Source organism: Myodes glareolus, chromosome 21 (genome assembly GCF_982192425.1).
Source record: "Myodes glareolus chromosome 21, mMyoGla1.1, whole genome shotgun sequence".
NCBI lineage: Eukaryota > Metazoa > Chordata > Mammalia > Rodentia > Cricetidae > Myodes > Myodes glareolus.
Genome location: NC_142046.1, coordinates 47469004 through 47487235, shown reverse-complemented (window position 1 = coordinate 47487235; position 18232 = coordinate 47469004). Strand labels below are relative to the sequence as shown.

At 41.0% G+C, this 18232-nt stretch overlaps 1 protein-coding gene across 6 annotated transcripts in view; it reads right to left on the bottom strand.

Moving 5' to 3' along the window:
• The window catches only part of Csrnp3 (cysteine and serine rich nuclear protein 3), a 199332-nt gene that overhangs the window by 64798 nt on the left and 116302 nt on the right, over positions 1 to 18232 (bottom strand). The gene's annotated exons all lie outside the window — the stretch shown is intronic.

Here is an 18232-nt window from a genome sequence, read left to right as displayed (position 1 = left end):
GTCATTGTGGAGGCGGGCTTTGAGGCCTCATATATGCTCAAGCAACACCTAATGTCTCGGTTCACTTCCTGTTGCCTGCAGGTCCAGATGTAGAAATCTCAGCTCCTTCTCCACCACCACTGCTGCCTACACACTGCCATATCCCACCATGATGACAATGGACTTAACCTCTGAGCTGTAAGTCACCCAGTAAAATGATTTCCTTTATAAGAGTTGCCATGGTCATAGTCTCTTCACAGCAACAGAAACTCCAACTAAGACACCTATGCTTTGGGAGAAAGAAATACTGAGTGTGAACAGTGTTTTGATGGGGAAAGATGTTTGCCTACTGCAATACCCTGCTTAGTATCCATGCTAAGTAGTAATATGACTGTTTATAGGCTTTGAATTGGCTACTATCAAATACAACACGAGGCCTTAGCAGCCTTCCTATCCCCTGGATTATTTTTTAGGATTATTCCTATTCCTGCTGTCTATCTACATGGTTGCTCCTTTACTCTACCTGCCCTGCCTATGGTCTCCATGCTAGACAAACCGTTTCAATTCCTCCTTTCCTCCCTTCTCTCCTCACACTTTCATTTCTCTTCAGAGAACCTGGAAGATCACGACTTAAGTATTTATGTCCCGCCCTCCGATAAAATGGGGGCTCCTTGAAAACAGGGATGCTTCGCCTTATCCCTTGTCAGAACCCCTGTGTCCGTGACTGTCCCTGACCCACGGAAGGGACTTGGCAACTCCATCCGGCCCCATATGTACTGGGCCGGCAGCATTGACAGACAAAGGAACGATGTCAGACTTGAGTGACTTTCCTAGGACACAACGCAGATGATGGATCAAGACACAGAATTGGATCTTTTAGGCTGTCCCCAGTGTTTCAGCTGCTCTGTGTCACTTCTCTCCAGGCACAGTGTGTGACAAGTATGTCAGAAGAGCAGGGTGACATGGTGTTGGCTCCAGAAAATCAGGCTGGGATTTCGGTCTTGGCTCAGTGACTTTTTAGAGCCCCTCCTTCCGCAGCCTTCGCAGCCTCTTCGTGCCGTTCCGTCTTTGTGAAATGAGAATGACTACTTCACAGGCTTACCAGGACAACTTCCACATCTAGGAGAACCCTCGTGAATGGCGGAGAGACCGCCTGGGTAGAAGGAACAGAGGAATGAGGTGACAGGAAGGAGGAAGGAGGGGGGGTGCCCAGAAGGAAAGCTGACAACCGCTCTGCGTTTTGCCCTCCTCGTAGACTGTATAAGAAACACATTTTTTTGTTTTTAGTTAGGAGTGGGGGTGGAGGCAACAACCAGCTTTTGTTTGCAAGAAGGACTCATCAAGGGACATTTATGAGGCACATGTTTTAACAATGGAGGAGAGCAGCTGGCCAGAAAGGGCCTGGGAAGGTACTCTGCCACCTAAAAATGGAACAAACCTGGGGTAATGTAGTGGTTTAAATACCCGAGAGTGAGGAGATTGTGAGCCTACATCAAAGGAAATAAAGCATGAACTTTGGAGAAAGAGGAAGAAGGACTGACCAGAAACAAAAGCCGTTGTCCAGTCCCTTTTAGTAGCCCTGTGAAGCCATGGTAGGGACACATACTCAGAACCTAAAGTCTGCAGCTATCATACAATAAGGATTATTTTATCATTAGCTCACGGTTGTAAGAAAAAGCTTTTTTTTTAAAAAAAAAGTCAATAAAATATTTAATAATATTTATTAAATAAAACTGCTAAATTACAAATGCACCCTGCTCCATTGGATTCTTGCATGCTTCACCAAGACCTTCTTTTGGGACCAAGATTAAAGAAGAAACAAAATAACTGGGCTGGAATAACAACAGCTCACGGAAGCTGGGACCCTGCGTCCCCAGGTTGTTGGAGTGAGAAGCATTAAGGGAAAGCACCGCAGAAACTAAAGGAATGCAGCTGTGGGACCAGTGAGCAGACAGTAGGGTTTCTCAAGAAAGGGAGCAGGAAGGAAAGGGAAAGGGAAGGGAGTCAGAAAAGGGAATGCTGGGAAACAAAGAGCCCCAATCAGCCACCTTTATGGAATCCATGTCTCTGCGGTGGGCAGTCCAGAAGGGAGATAAAGATCACCACTGACTATGTAACACCAAAACATCTTATGATGAAAAACTTTACTTCAAAGAGACATTCAGAACAAACAGGGCTAGCCTGGTCTACAAGTACTAGTTCCCAGACAGCGAGGACTGTTATACAGAGAAACCCTGTCTCAAAAAACCAAAAAAACAAACAAATATAAACAGAGAGTTCTCAAAAGATGAAACACAAATGGCTGAGAAACACTCAAAGAAAGGTTCAACGGCCTTAGTCTTCAGAGAACTTCAAAACTGCTTTGAAATTTCATCTTACATCTGTCAGAATGGCCAAGATCATTAACCCAAGTGACAACTCATGCTACTTAGGATACTGGATAAGGGGAACACTCTTCTATCACTGGTTGGAATGCAAACTAGTACAACTATCATAGAAATTGGTGTGGCAGTTCCTCAGAAGGCTGGGAATAGATCTACCTCAAGATCCAACTAAAGCACCCTTGGGCATATACCCAAAGGACTCTACATCCTACTAGAGAGACATTTGCTCATCCATGTTTATTGCGCCACTATTCATAAGGGCCAATGTAACATGAGGGCCGGCTTGTTGGGGTTTCTGTCCCGCCCAGTACCCCACAACCGGCAAGCCCCAAAGAAAATCACACATAGGACTCCATAAGATTATAAACTGATTGGCCCTTAGCTCTGGCTACTTATTAGCTCTTATAACACATATTACCCCATTATCCTTATCTACGTTAGCCACATGGCTCAGTACCTTTTCTAGCTGGGCAGCTCACACGTTGCTTCTTTGGTGGTCTGGGCTGGACTGTGGAGGGAGCTTCCTGCTTCCCAGAATACTCCCAGTCTCTTTGCTCCACCTCTACTTCCTGTCTTGTTTTCCCACCTATACTACCTGCCTGGCCAATCAGCATTTATTTAAAATATGATTGACAGATTACAGACAATTCTCCCGCACCAAGCCAAAAGTTGGGAAATGCCTAAGCTCTATGCACGGAAGAGTGGATAAAGAAAAGGTGCCACATTTATACAATGGAACACGACTCATCTGTTTGTGGCTATATAATTTTCTGCTAACCTCTCATACTCCTTTGCAGGGAAGGAAGATCATGTGACCATCTCCTACTCAGTGGATGTCAATTAAAAAAAAAATCACACAGCAACTTCTGGGGCTTGTTTAGAAAGTCTTGGTTCTCTTCAGTTCCTCCATCTTCCCCACCTGCCCCAGAGATGGGAACGTGAGAGGAGCTCACTTAGCCACGGTCCAACTCAGGAGGCAGATGGGGAGATGAGAGATGGAGGTCCCCAAAAGAAGACTGCTTATGTCCAGCCTTCTACATCGAGAGATGTAAACTGCAGCTTGGCTTAAGTCACCTACACCTAAATATGCATAGTCCACTCACACAAACATACATCCCATAATATAGTTAGAACAACTACTGTTCTGCTATTACACCCAAACTGTTGCACAATAACAAAGTAAAAATCTATGAAAATGTATGCTCTTCTTTATTATGTATATTGCCTGCACTTTTATACATGTTAACTAAATGATAGGCATCACCTTTCTCCTCCCTTTTCCTTCGTTCAGCCTTGCCCACGTCTCCTTCCTCCAACTCTTGTTTGCTTATTTTATTTCGTGCGTACATGCAAACGTCCTCCTGGATTATGTGCACTGACTGCATGTCTAGCGCCCTCAGAAACCAGGAAAAGGCATCAGAGCTCCCGAAATTGGAGTCCCACACCATTCCAGGATCTGAACTCAGGTCCTTTGAAGAACAGTAGATTCTCTTCATTGCTGAGCCATCTCTGTAGCACCTTTTTAATATTTTTATGTAATTCTTGAAATTTTCAGCCATTTATGTAATGTAAATAGTTTTGATTTGCCTCAAACTCTCTCTAGTCCCTCTCAACATAGATAATCTGACTCATAAAAACGTATATACCTAGAATCAACATACCAAAAGACAAGTGAGAATTAGGGAGTGTTGCGGCTTGATTCTTAAGTGCCACACAATAGCTCCTGTGTTGATGGTGCTGTGGAAATGGTAGAACATTCAGAGGTCAGGGTCTAGATGGCAGAAGTAAGGAATGGGATAAACTTAGAGAATATACATGCCCCTGCCCACGGCCCCCTGTGTGTGTGCCTGTCTGTCTGATGTCTGTCTCTGTCTCTCTATCTCTGTCTCTCTCTTTCTCTCTACTTTTTGGTTACTATGAGATAAATAGATCCCCTCTGTCATGTGTTCCATGCCATGATGTTCTGCCTCACTCCAGGACGAGAAACATCAGAGCCAGGTGACCATAAACTGAATCTCGGACCTTGTGAGCCAAAACAAATCTTTCCACCAGTTGTCTACTCTGGGCATTTTGTCTCAGCAAAGAAAACTCACTCATTTAACAGGGCCCAGGTACATATGATGGGACAACTTGGTAAAATAACATTTACCAAAGAAGAAATACAAGCAGCTAAAATTAAAAATACTTATCCATAAGGCAGAAGATTTTCATTTCAGTTGAGCGATACTTTTTTTTTTTAATTGACTTCGTAACTCAGAAATCACGGTGTCTTAAAGGTAGAGAAAAGATGCAGAACCATGTGTAGCGGAAAGGAAACATCTCAAGGCAGACGAGCACAAAGAGAAAGGCCTGTCTGCCCTTCAAAGGTGGCGAGAGGAGAGGCAACAGTTCAATGACCTGTAGAGGATGCTCCAAGTGGGAAAGCTGACGGCTCTGAGAGCAAAGCAAACACTCTCCTCTTAGAGACACTGAAGGGCACACACACAGGGAGAGAGATCAAGTGGGAATCGAAACAGGAGGCAGGACGCAAGGCTCGGGCAGGCGGGGAGAGCTAGGAATGCTTGAATGCTGGAGAGGTGTGTGTGCGTGTGCGTGTGTGTGTGTGTGTGTGTGTCTGTGTGCTTGTACATGCACAGGTGTGCACATAAATATAAGCATAGATTAAAATATAAGACTATTTAAAATCCACTGTGTTTTTCTCTAGGATAAATTTATCAAGAACCGTAAGACAACAAGGCAACAAGAACCTGAACTAAATTCTAATGTTTAGCTATAACATAAATATATGTCTCTCTATGCAGTATTTACATTTCTAAAAATACATCATTTTTGCAAAAGCACTCCAAACCCCCATCTGTAAGTCCACACCCCCCCTAAACAGCCTGACTGCTCTTTCCTGCATTTTTCTCTGTCTACTGGCTTATTTTTATGCTGTGTTAGAAAGCCGATTTTTGTCTCTATTTCCGTTCAATAAAACTGGGAGTTCCTTGAGGGCCAGGCTGCTTTATTTCCTTGAGCTCCCCACCTTCGCTTACCAAATAGAAAAATATATAAAGAAAACTGTCCCTGCTGGGAGAAGAATGAGAAGAAAAGAGGAATCGGCAGCAATGGCTTTAAAGAAGAGAAAGACCGAGGCGGAAAGCAGAATGCAAACAATATCTTGGGAGGACGCCTGCAGGAAAGCCTGCCAAGGACAGCTGTGAGAAACCGCAACACGGCGCCCAGCCAGCGATGATGCGGGAGGGCTCATCCTAATCAGGGACTTTCCCTGCTGTAGTGTGTACCCCACATCTAGCTTACGCCACACCACAGTGGGATCATCTTGTGCTCTTTTACAACGAAGACACTGGGAAGAGGTGAGAAGCAGACGAGAAAGGTGTCTGATAGACAACTAGTTACACATACAAGGTAAAGTTTTGATTTGAGGTTGGACAGCAAAATATATGAGAATCCGTTGCACAAAGAGACACGTGACCAATAGCGGTGTAAGGTGTCAGTCCTGCACTATTGGACTGCTTTTTTTGTTTTGTTTTGTTTTCACAGAAGCAAAAAGAAAACCTTTTTCGAAGCAGAGCAATAGTGCAGGGTATAGTGGGAGATGCCGCCAAGATGGACAATGGGCCATACGCGTGAGAATACTCTAGGGCCCTACACAGAGTCTGGGAGGAAAACAAGTTGACCGAATTATTAAGAGTATGCTTTGGATGGTTCTCTTATTTTCATTGATGGATTGGGTCATTTGTTCTTTCATCCTTCCTATAATACTTCTGACTGTTTTAAACATCATTCTTTATTGATGATTTGTTAATCTCACATCATGGACCTCAATCCCACTCACCTCCCAGCCCTTTCGAACCCGCCTCTCACTGTATGATCCCTGAATGACACCTCCCCCAAATTAATTAAAAACCAAAACAGACACACAAAAAGTCACATCACTCCTCCATCTTTCCAACACCTCTTCCTTCATCCTAATGGTATCAGGAGCTGTGGTGTGTCACGCAGTGCACCCTTTTGTCCAATCAGCCCTATCTGCACAATGTTCATGGCAATGAATCATTGGTCTGGCTCAAGACTTCTGGCACACCACCACCGTGGGGTCCTCACCTAAATGCCTCATGGAGATCCTGCTGTCACTGTTGGCAGACCAGTCCCTTCATGAAATCTAGCCACTAGGGGAAAGGATAGATTTTAGATCCAATGCCCAGAATGTGGGACTGGGTGGTAGCTTAGCTGGTCGGTCTAGGCCCCGGGGACAGCTCTCCGAGGCCCATGATACTGAGGCCAGCTGGATGTCACCAAGGCCCAGATGGCAACATAAACCATGCAGATCAGTATGGCCCCCGTGAAGCAAGGCCCCGGGACACCAACATGGTCTGGGGTGATTGTCCAGACTGTGGGCATCTGCCTAGTAACCTGTGGCAATAGGAACATCATATCCCATGGCAGCAGCCTTGGCCTGGATAACACCATGACCTCATGCGGCAGCATAGGCCAACCAGATCATCATGGCCTGGTGGTGACATGGACTTTTGGCATCCATGTGGCCTTCGGTGGTACCGTGGATATGGACATCAACACAGAAACTGCCTGTGGTAGGAACATGAACCCAGATACGGTCCTTGGTAGCAGCTTGGGCATGGATGTCACCATGGCCACAGCTGGCAGCATAGGCCACTCAGATAGGTATAGTTCCCCCAACAACGTGGTCCTTAGATACCAACATGGCCCAGGTGGTGGCCCAGACCCCTGGCATCAGCATGACATTTGATGGTATCAGGAGCCACAGACATCAACACAGACCCTGGCTGTGGTAGGGTCATGGACCCAGACATGGCCTTCAGCTATAGTATAGGCCTGGACATCACCCTGGCACCTTGTGGCAGTGCACAGGTTGGGTATTGTAATCCTGCCCTCTATGGCTTTGCATTGTAGACTAAAATGGAAAATCAGCTATAATCTACCAAAAGAGGTGATTCTATAATATTTAACAAATAGTGTGATGGCATTTTAAAGGAATCTTTTCTATCCTATTAACCTTATAACAATTCTTAGATCAAAAACTTACATACTGTTGATTATTAAAAATTCAGCTGAGTGTTAGAGCATATATGAGATTCCAGTGTCAGCGAATGTCTACGTTATTGGGTTCAATAGGTTTATTCTTATTTCTGAATACATAATATTCTGATGTTCTGGTTTTCTTTGCTGTCACTGTGGCAAAACAATGACCAAAACCAACTTGCAGTAGAAAGGGTTTATTTCATCTTCTACTTTCCAGCCTGGCATAGAGGAAAGCCAAGGCAAGAATGAACACAGGCAAGAGACTGGAGCTGATCGCACGGAGGAATGCTGCTTAAGGCTCACTTCATGGAGCTTCTTCAGCTACTGTTCTGAAAACAGCTCTTTTCTTAAGTCACCTGCCTATGGATGCTAATCCTCACGGTGTGCACGACCCTCCAACATTGATCAGCAATCAAGAAAATGTCCTACAGACATGGCCACAGTCCAATCTGATGGAGACAATTTTCTAATCAAGATTCCCTCTTCCCTGTTGTGTCAAGTTGACAATCAAGATCAGCCATCACAGTATGTAAAAAAGCCATTTGTCAAGACTTCAAAACCAACACTTTTGTTTATTACCACACCTTTTGTTTGTCACTTTGGATTCTAGTGGGGACAATGCTTGGGGAAAGGACATTTCGCGCTTGCAACTACTTTCTATAAATACGTCTTAACTGAAATGGTCTCTTAATTGAGAGTCTCCACAGGCACTCCTTACTCACTTTCCAGACAGCATTGGCTGTTTAATTCCTTATTGTATTTAACTTCTAAAGTTTTTTTGGACAACAAATGACTAGACGGGCAATTTTCAATAGGTTTACACAGGCATAAATCTAGATGTATTAAATCAATGCATCTTTACATTACTGTGAAGAAAAACCATGACCATGGAAACTCTTATAAAGGAAAAACATCTAATTGGAGTGGTTTATATTTTTAGAAGTTTAGTCCATTATCATCATGTGAGACATGGCATCATACAGGCAGATATGGTGTTGGAGAAGGAGGTGAGTTTTACATCTTGACCGGCAAGCAACAGGAAGTGGTCTGAGACACTGGGCGTGTCTTGAGCATATGTGAGACCTCAAAGCCCACCCCCACAGTGACACACTTCCTCCAACAAGGCCACACCTACTCTAACAGAGCCACACATCTTAAAGGTGCCACTCCCTATGCGCTTATGAGGACCAAATACATTGAAATTATCACAATGCAAAAGAAAACTATAAAAATGCATCATGCTTATGCGCTTTTATCCCCGTCATGGAAGGAATTTTCTTGTGCTAAGGTATTGGCAATAGAGAAATGTTGCTATCACAAGTCAAGAATCTGTGAATATCTTCGTCATCTCCTTAGGATCTGCATTACTTTTGTTTTGCACTTTGTGTGTATGTGGATAGTTTTGTAACTACAAAGGCTAAGAATGGAGCTCAGTAGTAGAGAGCTTGCCTAACATATGTGAAGAACCAGGTTTGATCTATTGCACCCAAAGAAAGAGGATCAGCGTTAGTGTGAATTTTACTTGATTTTGCCAGTGGGGATCACATATAATACAAGATAAAACAAACCCCCAAATCAAAGCATAGATGTAACAGCATAGTCATGAGTCATTGCTCCCTGGTCTTATCCACTAGTGAACTATTTTCTAGCAGTTAAAACCGTCAATGTAAGTTTTGGTAGTTGTAGCTTTCAGGTTGTATGAATTCATTTTTTAAAAGATTTTAAAGAAAAAAAAAGAGAATATACTGTCAGGCATAATAAATCAAAGATTAGGCTATTTGAGGACTTTTCTGTGGAGGTTGCTCCATTTTCATTGCCTTCTTTCATAAATAGGTCTCAGCAAAATTAAAACCTAGGAGACACTTAGTTCTCTTCTCTGTTGCTAGTTTTCTACATTCTATGTTTGTTTCCCTTTTTATTTTATTTTTTTATATTTTGTGGCGCTGGGGACCAATCAAGCCAAAGATTTCTTTGACATGTTAGGTAACTGCTCCACCACTGAGCTAGCTCCCCAGCCCCTTTGCCTGTAATTTAGGAGAAATTGCACTACTAAAATGCTGAGATCCCCCCAAATACTTTCTTAGATAGTCACACACTACATTGGGTGGAGTGGATTTTCCTAAAATTTAGCCATCCTTACAGTCAAAATATGAAGTGTATAAGAAGCACATGTCCCTTGCACTAATGAGCAGCCTCCCAAACCTTCACTGCACATTAAGTACCTTCATCAGGAACAGTAAGCTGAATACATGCTATGATCTCCAACTTCTAATATTTTTCAAAATCATCTTTTTTTTTGAAACAGGGTTTCTTTGTAGCTTTGGAACCTGTCCTGGAGCTAGCTATTGTAGACCAGGCTGGCCTCGAATTCACAGAGATCCGCCTACCTCTGCCTCCCAAGTGCTGGAATTAAAGGCGTGCGCCACCACCGCCCAGATTCAAAATCATCTTTAATTCAATTTAAATTTCAGCTGATTAAGTTAGTGGGTAGCAATCATTTTCTAATGTTGGTTCCACCATTACATGTAGTGGGGAAATACCTGTAAATTTCCAATGTTTAAACCCACTTTTGTATGTTCAAAACTTTCTAATGGTTAGGAAACCTAACTCTGTGAATTTCATAGGATTTGACTCAATGTCAGAGGTGATGGGTGGCCAAAAAATATCACCTAATGTTGATTATAGGAAAGTTATGATGCTAAAATAACATGTCAGTTTCAAAACATGGAGAAAGCTAATCATAGTTTTTCGAGATTATTTTTGAACAAAAATACCTACTATCAGTGGTCAAAAAACACATGAAGTGATTTTGTTGGAAGATCCTAGGAACTTTGATTTGTGAGCTTAGATCACTGAGTCCTACAATACTTGGACCTGGTGGCCCATTCTGAATGAGCCCTACAATACTCGGACCTGGTGGCGCAATCTCTATGTGTATGGTACTAAGAACAGGCACAGTGGCATTCTCGGAATGATATGACCAGTGAAGCACACCCAGCCAGTATTCTGAGAATGATCCTGATCTGGGCATTCTGACCTCATTTGAAATCCAAATACTAATTGAGTGAGTTGGTGGCACAATAGACGCAGGCTTACAGCAAAACGTGACTGGCGGTGGAGAAACGTAAGCAAAAAAGTGGACTAGTTCAACTACTTAGTAAACAATAGCTGTATCATCTAAATTCCTAGTTTTAGGAATTTGTTCTGAGCAACTATTTATGAAAACAAGCAAAATGCCATGACACATAACAATTCTGTCTCCACAGCTCAAAAGAAGGAAATTAAGAAAAATTTATGACTACATAAAGGAACTGCTGAGTTAATATGAACACCATAGTTTACCCAGGAATGATCTGGTAATGTTTAATGTCTGGCCCTTAGCATACATTTGCTATACAGTGTATTACATAAAGAATAAATAATATATAAATGATGAAAGCATATTCTTTATTATAACTTAACTGACTTTCACAGAATCAACTGATTTTTTTTTGCCTAATTATTACACGCATAGCCATTTTCTACAGTTGAAAAGGAATGGTTAAATGTGATCTGGATATGAACACTGGCTAATATTTTCATTTACATAAGCAAGCAAATGGAAAAAGAAACAATGAAAACATGTTGAGACATTCACTTGTTCATCATTTATGTGATTTCTTTGCCTTCTTTGCTTAACAGGACAGTATGTTTTAGAACTGTAGGGATATTATTGAGATTTGGGGTCTGCTTAAGATATCAAAGCTACAGAAATGAGAAACCTTAAACTTAATTTGCAATAAGCTCTTTCTCCCCTCTTTTCTTGTTTAAACAATCTAAAAGAAAAGACAAACCAATCCATGCTTTCAGTGCTTGACAATTTCCATGCTAAATATACCTATCACAGTTGACCTCACATGGATGACCTCATGATGGCTGATGGTGGAGCTGGAGTATGCACTGTTTCCCCTTTATAGAATAAAGCCATCAAAAATGTATATCAAAGTATATGTCATTGTTGTGGAACATTACTACTTTAACTATGTAAAGGTATGTTACATTTGTTTATCCTGCATTTGTTTAATTATATAAGGATGAGTTGCTGTTTTACCTTGCCTGCCTAAGGCACCTGATTGGGTCTAAGCCAGTCGAGCGGCTGGGAACCAACAAGCAACCCTTCTGACTACAAGGTGGAGTCAGAGAAAAGTCATGTAGCTGCCTGAAGGAAACAGAGGCCTCTGCTGGAGCCTGCTGGAACCTCGCCAGTAAGCCACAGCCACGTGGCAATACACAGATTAATGGAGATGGATTAGTTTAGGATATAAGAGCTAGCTAGAAATATGTTTAAGCTATTGGCCAAAGAGTATTGCAAATAATATAGTTTCTGTGTGATTATTTCGTGTCTGGGCAGCCAGGAACAAACGAACAGCCTCCACCAACAGATAACCACAATAAATAATGTCCTAAGAAGACTGCTCAGTGTGGTAAAAAGTTTTTACTATAGTGGCATGTATTTTATTGTGGATTTACATATTACCTCGACTAAATAATGATAAATTGTTGTTGGAGGCTGTTTGTTTGTTTCCCAACTGCCCAGCTGCTTATTAAATCACTGCATGGCTCATTAGCTCTGGTTTCTTACTGGCTAACTATTACATCTTAATTTAACCCATTTCTATTAATCTGTGTATTGCCACGAGGCTGTGGCTTAACAGGTAAAGTTCCAGGGCATCTGTCTCTGGCAGGGCTACATGGCTTCTCTCTCACTCCACTTTCTTTATCCGAGCATTCAGTTTAGTTTTTCTACCTAGTTAAGTTTTTCCCTATCAGGCCAAGCCAGTTTCTTTATTCATTAACAAATAAAAACAACACATAAACAGAAGGACCTTCCACACCAATAAATCTTTATAGAAAAGTCAGTCTTTAGTTTTTTGTTTGTTTGTTTTTGTTTTTCAAGACAGGGTTTCTGTGTAACCTGCCCTGGAACTTGCTATGTAGACTAAACTGGCCTTGAACTCACTGAGATCTACCTGCCTCTGCCTCTCAAAGTGCTGGGATTAAAGGCGTGCTCCACCACCGCCCAGTGGAAAAGCAAGCCTTTAAAAACAAATTGAGAGTAAAAGCAAATGTGCTGAAGTATGTGTTTTTATTTTCTGGCAACATAAATAAAATCTGTGCAATAGCAACTCTCTTGATTTATGTAATTCAATAATTATTTTATTTTATATTTAAAAATTAAGTCATGCCTACATAGAATTCTGCAACCGTTAAAATAGTACTTTGATTAGAAATCGCATATCAGTAAACAAATAAAGGGTCCAACTGACCAACTATTTTGAAGATGAATAGTGCAAATGCTAAGAGGAGATGGGTAGGACGTCAACCTGGCTTCACAGTTTACCAACAGAAGGGTGCGGAGAAAGCGCTAACAACCGAACTTCTTGAAATCCCAGTTGTACCACCTGCAAAATCAGTACCCATGTCATAGCGCTGGAGTAGTAATTAAACATATTAATGCGTGTAAAAGATAAGCGTATACATATTTCTTATTACCATTTTATCATTATAAGATAAAAGGCCATCCTGCTGGTGAGTTGAAATGAAGAGATCCTGTCTTCATGCTGGAGCGTGGGAGATGCTAATAGTAAACAGCAGCAGCTGGCTTTAGCACTCACTCCATTCCTCAGGCATCACCCCCTCCTCCTGGGCTGCGTGTGTGCTGTACCTGAGCCAAGCCCCGCTCTCTCCCTTGTCTTCTCATCCCTTATCTTTTCCCAATCTCCTATTTTTGAGTATTTTAAGTACATTTTTTTTTTTTTGTCCAAGCGACTGTATCATCTTCTCTCTACCTCCTTTCATCTTTGATTTTCTGGGCATCGATTTCTTCTAGCAAACCACACTGGATAAGTGTTATGGGAAAAAAGGAAATAAATAACCTGGGCCACCACTTACTTCTCTGTTCTGGTATCTTCTGCAAAGTCACATTTTATTGATACTCAGATGTGTCGAGAATTCAGGGGACCAAGTCTAAATGACACCAAGCAAACACTTGCTGTGACTGTCTCCCATAAACCGTGCCTTGGAGAGAGCTCTTCAAACCCTCCCAGGTGCCCATTAAGAAGGCATGCACGGGCGCTCAGAGAGTGCCTGGTGCTAATAAACACATAGGTATTTTCCAAGCCAGATGCAGTCAATCAAGAGGGTGGCAGTTGCCAAAACACCCTTGCTCCAGCACCCCTGGAGCGCTTATAACAAGGAGACAGGGCCAGCTCAGGGTTTCACAGAGCCCAGGCTGCCTTGTTCAGTCACTCACAGCAGTATCCGCAATCCTTTCCTTTATCCCTTTTACTCTAAGGAGGTGAAAATGCTGCTTTAAAAACAAAAAAGTTTCAGCTTCATGACTATCCAAAAAGTCAACACTCATCTAAGTTCTATGAGACACAGTCTGGGAATACAGACATTCAGGAGTCTGATACCAGCAGATTTAAAACAGCACAGACAGAACATTCCATTTGAATGCAGTTTGTGGAATACTTGTTGGATGTCTCATTGATAGCGGAATCTGTAGGCCGCTTTATTAATAGTAGACTATACTATATTTTGGGAATTGGGGCTAAAACACCACGAGATGAAACGTAATGCAAGACGAAGAATGAGCAATACAGTTATTTCCAGTCATCACTGTAGGAAGCGATATTAAATATTAAAAATGTAAGAATATTAAAACTGGGATCCAGTCAGATGGGTACAGGACGAAAAGCCAGACAAGTTGCTCACTGTTGTTGGAACTCCATGAAGATGCTTCACTGTCTTAATATGTCCCACAGAAATGCTAAGATGATGCACATAAAATGTCTGCACAGCACCTCCCACTAAACGATGTTTAAGGGCTCTGTATATCCCAGTTTTTACTACTGTTGTTATTTTACAAATATTAATGATTTTTTTAAAAGACTAAGGCCAACAAAAATGGAAAGAGCAAACTCTGGAGATACATATTTCTGCCGCTGCTGTGGTTTATTCCATCTTGTCCCACCAGACTCTTTCATTCCAACAGCACCTGCTTGTGTTCAGGGGTATTTGCATTGAGCTCCTGACCCAGGTCTTTTCAGGGTTTTTCTCTCTCTACACAAAAAGTCAAAATAAACAGGCAGAAAAAGACCAACCATGTGTCTTATCTAACTATTTACTCTCTCTTAAGTTAGTCTTTCATATTAGCTACTAACAAAATTCGTGTTGCCCTTCGCATAGACCTTATCACCATCACCACTGCTGTTATCACCATAGCAACCTTTTGGGGTGTTACTGAATATAGGTACCGTTTAAGCCACTTAACCTTAATCATTTTAGCTTATGACGAAGGCACCAATCCTTATTAGTATTTACAGATAAGCAAACCTAGGGTCATAGGTGTTATAATTCTTGTGTCTAAGTAAGTAATCTTTAATTAGAACTTGTGCAACATGACACGACATTTTGAACAACTCATCACAGAGAAGGGTCATCCCATGTGGGTCATATTAATCGTAAGGTTCTCAGTCATGGAACCGAGGGTACTTTATGACCCTTAAAACTCTGAAAAACATGGGGGTTAAATGTCTATACGTTGGACTGACATATTTAATTGGAGATATTCAGACACAATTAGCACGTAAACAATACAAGTGTTTCCATGGGACATGCCCACTTGGGTCTAGGCACAGACCCAGGGCCTTGCACTTGACAGGCATCAAACACCTGTTTGATTTTTCCAAGTGATGTTTCATTTCTTCTAGTTCTTCATTCTTTTGTGGCTTCCCTCAGGGAATTTTAATTAACATATTACTTTGTTGTCAGATAATGCCCCATCATGATTTCAGGCAGCCTTGAAGACAGCTGAGCAATCACTGAGAACATGGTGACTATTCCATTCAGTTAGCAGAGGTCGAACAAACGGTTCCAGTTCCTTGTTCCAACCAGCGCCCCTTAATTTGGTCCAGATTCGTATGAAACTCGTCTGCTCTGTTCTAATGCACTACACTTGAAGTCCGTGGCTGTTTCTATTAAGACAGCTCAAAACAAAATCCACTGCAATATTTATATGATTCTTACTTTTAGTGGAGTCTACAAGCTGAAAGCAAAAGAAAATGATCACTAGAACTTCAATACATGCAAATAATGCCCACAGGCGCACAGAAATAAACACTGAACACATACAGTTTTCCTCAAATATTGTACTACAAATAATTCAGATAGGAGAAATGAACAGGGCACTATAGTTGGCGGGAAAGGGCATTAGCGGTCTCCTGTACTAACTTCAAGATCAACCTAGTCTTGTATCTTATAACCAAAATATGTGAAACCGATTCTACCATCAAGATTACTCTTAACAAAATGAAAGCTCAAATTTTAACTCTAGCCACAGAGCAAAAACTACAGTCTTCAGTTGTGAATTTTTTCAATTATGTTAAATTAAATGAATAGACAACAAAATGTCATTCTCTCAAGTTCAACTGACATCCTGGGGAAACAACACTGTAGCAAGGCTACGTAATGGTTCTCAAACAAGAGACTGCTAGTTTTCAGACAATGCTCCAAGGAAGCAATATTCTGTTTTAATCACTGAAGGTGGTGATGGGGGGGGGGCAGATTGCATATATGTACTGTAGATATGGCAGTGTGAGGTATATTTCAGAAGCACGGTAGCAATGTCCACTGGGGACTTTTACAAATGACTGTGAGGAAAAAGGTCTAACACTGCAACACGTTTAGGATCTCTACAGTTAGGGAACATCTGACAATATCACTGTGAGTAAATTGTGACAGGTTAATTTTGACTAAAGATGAGTGTGGCTTAGAGGATTGTATCATTGGGTTATAGATCCCTCTACCTTCCCATAATGGCAATAGAGGATGGTATCATTGGGTATAATTTCCTCTGCCTTTCTATAATGGCAATAAAGGATTATTTCACTGGGTATAGGTCCCTCTACCTTCCTATAATGGATTGTATCATTGGGTATAGGTCCCTCTACCTTCCTATAATGGCAATAAAAGATTATATCATTGGGTATAGGCCCCTCTACCTTCCTACAATGGCCATAAAAGTGTAAACAAGACACAATTCGAAAGTAGCCAATTCAGTATAAAATATCAAACTATACACTGTGAAGAAACAACAGGAAAGCTACTGAAAAAGAAAATAACAGAAACCAAGAGTGGTGGGCAAATCTTTGGACATCCCCTCCAAGAAATGCAAGAAATCTTTGCAAAAGATACAGAAAGTCTTTTAAAATTATATAATAGGATCGAACTTTATATTTGAAACCCACAAATTTGTTAAGTTCTACATAAAATAAAATTCACTTAATAACCACATTTTATGGTTGTTAATGTTTGCCCTCCTTACTTCAAGTCGCTTCATTTAAAATGAAAGAGAATTTTACTTAAGGAACGGAAGTGGGAAATCACAACCAGACACCTAGCCCAGCCTTCTCCTCTTGAGTGTCCACGGCTTGCCATCCTCTGTTCTCAGGCACGGTTTTAACTCTGTGAAGCCCAGTGTTCCTCTTTGTGCTTTACCTACACACACAGGTCATTAGCTACCCATGTCTCCAGCCGTCTTGTAAGTACAGTATATTGGCAATCTTTACATTCTGCTAAGGTGACAGTGTCACCTTATATGAAAAATGGCATTATGTTCAATTTTAATTTCACTAATTTCCTAACATACTTGCTAAAATTGGACTAGCATTTATGTGTGTTATACAAATATTCCATAACAGCATTAGTTTTTCCTTGGTTTTGAAGATGTCCTTCTGTCATCCAAATAACAATTCGTCACCGGTTAGTAACTTGCAAATAGCTCCTTCTAATACACAGCTCTTCTCTTGGCTTTCTTAAAGGTAGATTGAATTATATAATTGTGTTTTGATGTACTCACATAGAAAACATTCTTTCATACTATCCCCCTCTTACTCTACTATAAAAGACGTTCCTTTTTTCAAATCTTAAAGCTTTTAAATTTATACATTTAGTTCTTCACTGCACTGATAACTTATTTTCCCATATGGAAATGAGGAAGGAATCTAATGTTATCTTTTTATTTTAAAAGCCATGTACTGTTGTAGCCACCTCTTTCCCAATTCATCCACAGTCTTTCTCCAGTCACATAGAAACCTGTCATTTCCATGTGGGGCTGTCTGTAAGCTCTCTGTTTGTGCCATGGACAGACTTGGGCTAATCCAGCATTTTAAACCATCTTTGGATTTTAATTGTCAAGCTCACCTACGTATAGCCCTTCCTTTCACTCCTTTTAAAAATTGTGCTTGGCCTTCCTTAAAACCCTCCTTATTGTGTAGGAATTTTATAACAAGATGTACCCACATAGGTTTTTTTATGCGTTATAGAATGTTAAGCCATGCACAATACAGAGAACAGTATAATAAACATACAGTCTCAATGCTTCTATTTTTCAGTATCATTTTTTTTTTCCTTTTTGCTGGGCTACTTGAAAGAATTTCCAAGATACCCATCACTTTTTAACCATACTTCCAAGAGATGAGGACTGTGGATTTGTAGCCTTCAGATGGGCTGACCCTGAAGCTCAAATATAAAATAAAAGATCATGTAAAAATTTTAAAAATCAAAAAAAAAACAAATAAAATATAGATAAAAACTTAAAATTCACTAATTTCACAAAATAAACTAAAATAAAATCAATGAAATGTACTCTTTAAAAAGATCAGAGTACGAAAAAATAAAATTTCTTTTCTGTTTAAAGAAGTGATTGAAGATCATTGTGGCTGGAGTTAGGGGATGATGGGAAGGCAAGAATGTAGATGCAA